Source organism: Octopus bimaculoides, chromosome 3 (assembly GCF_001194135.2).
Source record: "Octopus bimaculoides isolate UCB-OBI-ISO-001 chromosome 3, ASM119413v2, whole genome shotgun sequence".
In the NCBI taxonomy this organism is placed as follows: Eukaryota; Metazoa; Mollusca; class Cephalopoda; order Octopoda; family Octopodidae; genus Octopus; species Octopus bimaculoides.
This window is the reverse complement of record NC_068983.1, coordinates 8,082,761-8,088,346: the sequence shown is the minus strand read 5'-3', so window position 1 is coordinate 8,088,346 and position 5,586 is coordinate 8,082,761.

Genomic DNA, 5,586 nt, shown 5'->3' with positions numbered 1-5,586 from the left:
TTATTATTATTATTATTATTTTATGTTTGACTTTTGCTTTGCATTTGTACAAGTTGGATCCAAGTCTCACCCAGAGACCTCAAGAGACAACAAGTTAGACGTTCATGTAGGTGTTATGCCTAGGGTACCATATATTTGAATTTGTGAAGCCTAGCCAGGCTCATGGGCCCGGTTTCCCGGCTTCTATGGGGTTGGACGGCAGAGGTCGATAGAAGGAGGTTTCTTGAAGTTGGCAGAGCGTTTCAGCCTTATAGAGGCCTACACACCATGTATGATTCCTGACCTCATGGTTCCAGTTTCAGCCTCACTGATCTTTTGCCTAATTCAGAAACCAATTTATAGCTAACTAATGCGAGATCTATTTCTTCGTTTCTTAGTAAAGTACCATTTCTCTGTCTTCTTATGCCTGACAAGTTACGCATTACTGTTCCTCGCATAATATTTTGGTGATGGCGTGCTTTGAACAAAGCAAATTCTAAGTGGTCAATCCAAAAAGAAACACTGTCCGAAATGTTGGGTTTTCTACTCCTTGCTGGAATTTCGAGGTAATATTTTATTGATTTTACAACAAACGTGAAGGGCGTGTTCGTGTATGTGTGTGTGCGTGATATCGCGTCTGTACATGTAATCACATTAGATATTTATATACAATATCTACCAATTGTTTCTATTAAATATTTTACCTGCAGACGAATGTATCTTTATTTTAATGTAATCTGAAAATTTCCCCTTCACATATGTGTCAAATATAAACTGCATGATTCTTTTCCGATACTTTTACTTTAATAATAACCGGAAATATATTTAGTGATTTCTTCTGCTTTTTTAACTGTTAATATAATTGTTATACTAATTCTATTATTTGAACTGCTATATTCATTACTGTAAGGGTCAAAGATAACTTAACGCCTGTATTCTGCTATTCTAACTTCTGTATAACTGCTAAATCAATTACTATTTTATCTGCTATTTTAAATTCTATTTGAATCAAAGATAAATTTAACAACTTTATTCTGGTATTTTAACTACTATTTTATCTTCATAATCGGCAGTCACTTAGGGCCAGCATGATAGGCTGTTATATAGTAGGTATCCCTAATGTGTGAAGAAATCGTCCTGGCAATCAGGGCTGGACACTTATGATCGTTAGATCGTGGTTTCAAAAACCAGTCTGGTTGATATCCGCCCATGTTAGAGCACAGGCGATCCGAGATTTTATTCAGAGTGCTCAAGAAGTTTCACATCCATAGGACGTACCGAAGTGCAGACCATCACTATACTCGATCCCTTGTATATATTTTTTCTTTATTCAGGCTTTTAAATTATGACCCGTTCAATGATTATTCACAGGAATTTTATATTATTCTGTACACATTAAAACCCGATACTAATTGTTATACCAGTGATGCAGATCGTACACCATATGACCCACATGTGAGTCACGCATTAATTTCGTAGAAACATGTTGAAAATTATATATGTAATAAAACGTCTGCATTTGAAAGTCTTTCCATCTTTGTACAAAATGTTGCATTGGTCTTTCTTTGCTTTTCTTAGTCGTCTGGTTTCAATTAATTTGTTCGTCAATAATGATGTTTTCATTTTAATTAAATTCATATCCATTGAATCACATACATTGATACATATATTGTAAGCATCAACAGGTGAAACTACGCCTCGTAGAGGATGTGTAACGACGCCGAAGCACAATACAAGTTTCAGGGTTGTTTCTTATTCCTATACTGTGTAGAATTAATGATGTAGAACATGGTTTTACCTCGGCATTAAATTTAATTAGATTAAAAGTCTGCTTAATATATCAATTAAGCGACTGACAACTTTACTATTCAACAAATGTCCAATTTGGAGGTGTGTCCTGAATCACCACGAAAAAATTGTAAATCAACAAGCATTTCATATTACTTGGTATATTTGATAGTAGAAGCATGAATTTTATATAGAACAGTCATAGAAACCCATCTGATATGTAAGGTCGTGGGATTTGTCAGTGGTCTAAACCTATATCTTCTTTAAAATTATTGCTTATAATATCGCATACTGGTATTGATTTTATTCAGTGTATACTCTGTATAATTTAAAAACATCGAATATACTTCAGTCACAATTATTTATCAAACAGCACTTACACCGGTCGAATGCTGCTAAGCGCCCATTTTCAGATGTCTTTACTTGCATTCATCACACATGAAGTTTAAGCGACGACCTAAAATTAGAAAAACGAAAAGTTATCTTAATATTATTAATGATATTTAAAATCAAGTCAAAGATACATCTAATTGATATTAAACTTACTATATTGATTTGATTTATCTCTTTCTTTGAACCTGGTTTACATTGTTTCTAGTACAAAGGTCAGTTGTCGACGTGGCTTCAGTCTACACCAGAATGCTGTTAACTCATGTCTCTCTTAAATTTCAAAAATACCCACGTATGTCCCTCACCCATTATTCATTCCTATTTGTTGGAGCTCATTAATTTTATTTCCATTATTGACTACGCCAAATTAGTCTAATCTTTATTATATCAATTGTTCTAATTTGTTTTACAATTTCGCTGAAGTTCATGAGGGAATTTATGAACAAATTTACGTTGCTGTAATAGAGTCAGCAAAATTCGTCGTCCTATCAGGCTTCTTTTAAGCCAGCTCTTATGGAGGGCTCTTCATTGGGCATTGGGTCCAACAATGACACTTCATGCATTGAGTACATATTAAATTTTATTGAACTTGAACAATATTTTTCAAGCAATGAACAATTTTCATCAAAATAATGATATAATATGTCGGTTGGACCTTATTGCAAAGCTGCATGATAAACAAAACTTTTTGTCTTCCAGATTCGGGGTCAGTACAAATAGCTTGTTTCCATTCCCTGCCCTATAACAACCAAGCCGTAAGCTTCCTCTATCGCCACTTAATTTAAACACAATTTGATGTACATAGGGCCTTACATTTCGTACAAACAATTATTTGTAGTAACTGTTGCGTATCTAATTTCCCGTTCGTAGTTTGAAGGAAAAGTACACCACTGTCGTTAAAAACTATTTTAAAGTGCGATTTTTATGGTTTGGAATTACTCTAAACGTATTTGCCAATAAAGTTGTTCGAAATTTAGTATTTTTAAGTACTTTTTAAGGTAATAATAAAATTAGTCGAATCTGTTTTCATGCAGTCGGAATACGCCCAGTTTCCATAGCACTGACGGCCGACGGCATGAAAATTTGTCCGACAAATTTTATTAATATCTGAAAAAGTATTAAGTTTCCAACATTTTTATGGTAGAGGTAATATGAGAGGTAATATTGTATGAGAGAGTGAGTTTAATATATATTTCATTTCCGAATGTTATGAAGCACATGTTATGGTTAAATTACATGATGCAGTTATATTTGGAGAAAGATTTTTTCAAAATGTTTATTTTGGAAATTACTTTTGGAAATGGTTATAATATTCAGCGAAATATTTTCTTCAAATTGTTAGGATTAAGAAGAACCCAAGAACGAAGACTAGTAGAAGAGTCATTGAATAGTGAGAGAGGGGTAAGACATGATGAATAGTAGAAGTGTCATTGAATAGTGAGAGAGGGGTAAGACATGAGGAATAGTAGAAGTGTCATTGAATATTGAGATAGGGGTAAAGCATAAGGAATAGTAGAAGTGTCATTGAATAGTGAGAGAGAGGTACGGAGGAGTAAAGTTTAAAAAGTGTAACACACGCACACTGATATTCGCTTTCGCATTTATTATTATATATATATATATATGTATGTGTGTGTGTGTGTTTGCGAGTGTGTGTGTGTGTGTATGTGTGTGTGTGTGTGTGTGTGTGTGTGTGTGTGTGTGTGTGTGTGTGTGTGTGTGCTTTCGGTGCGAATGGTTTCTTTATTACGGCACCGTGATCTACAATCCTGTAAATAATGATGATAATATTTTTACACAGGCTTAAAGCTTATGGTGATCAGCGTAGATGATTAAGGAAAATAGTATAATAAAGGGGCATATGAGCCCTCGCCAGAAAAATGAAGGCAATGGAGAGGAGGGAATTGTAGCAGAACATATTTAAGATATTGATGGGATAAAGGTTTCGAAGTGAATATTGATGGTTGGTGTATTTGAGCAGACATGAAGAGGAAACAAGAGTAGTGAACACAATAGACTGGACTGCAGAGTTTTACTTATGAGGTTTTCATCAGTAAAACCATGTACAGGGAATTTGCTAATAGAACATTCTTGTGTGAAGTACGGTTCATAGATATCGGGATACTACAACAAGCAGTAATTCTCTCAGATAGTTACAAATTCCGGGACCAAAATTAGATTTGTATGCACGATTAATCATAACTTTTATTAGATTAGGTTTGAAAGATCATTTAATGAATGAGATAATATGTTTCTTACCTTCGGTTACGGCAGTCATCATTAATATTCCCAAGATGAGGAGAAAGAATGTAAATTTCATAGTGAACCTGTAAAATTTATATATGTATGTATACATATATACATATATGCATATATATTCCCATTCTGTGTTATTTCTCTCTCTCTCTCTCTCCCTCTCTCTCTCTCTCTCTCTCTCTCTATATATATATATATATATATATATATATAAGAAAAATGGAATATACGGGAAACTTTATTGCTCACAACTATCGTTTCGACACATCTTGCATCGATCCCGTGCCGGTAGGTGACGTAGTATTAAATTTCTCGTTAAATGCTATCAAATTTCGCTCGAATTTGATAGCATGTTAAGGTTGCTGGGCAGAAATGACGAGAGACATATTCTGTTGCAAAGTTATAAATACAGACAAGGAGTAATTAAGAAAAATAAGAAAACTAACAATGAAAATAAAGCATACCATAAAGAAAAACATTAGATGTGTTAGTACACAAGTATACTGTGATGAGAACCGAGGGAAGCCGCCAGACAATAACAACAAACAATAACGAATGTTCATGCAGAGTTAAAAGACGAAGCCCCTTGAATAATCTCTGCATGAGCCGTAATATTGTATATAAATGCACTGTGCACAGAAAGGAGGCCCGTACGTGTAAGAAGGGACAACGTCTGCTTCGTTGAAAAATCGATACCGCAACCTCAGCTCCAGCGTCAACAATATCAACAACAGGTACTCAGCATCATTACCGGTCAATTCAAATCCGTCAAGATACAATATAACCTGTCCTGGTCCACAATGAGTCTCGCATGACCATACAATGCCCTTCCTAGGAGTTGGGGTTTATGAGCTGAGAAGTTGCCTGTGCATTTTGTTGACTGCAACGGTGTGGGCAAATTATTCGGGAAGAAATTGTGAGACATCGCCCCAGCATGGCCACAATCTGTTGACTAAAGGAAATTGCAAGAGATGTAGGTAGTTAGGTAGGTAGGTAGCTGCTGGCTTCGCCTTGAAGTACACTGTTTCGAGTTCAGTCAACTGCATTAACTTGAGAAAGTGTGCCCTACAGTAGCCAAGTGTCACAATAGTCATGTCGGTGAATAAGAGTGGGGAAGTCCAGCATGTAACACAGACACACAGACATATATATATATATATATATATATATATA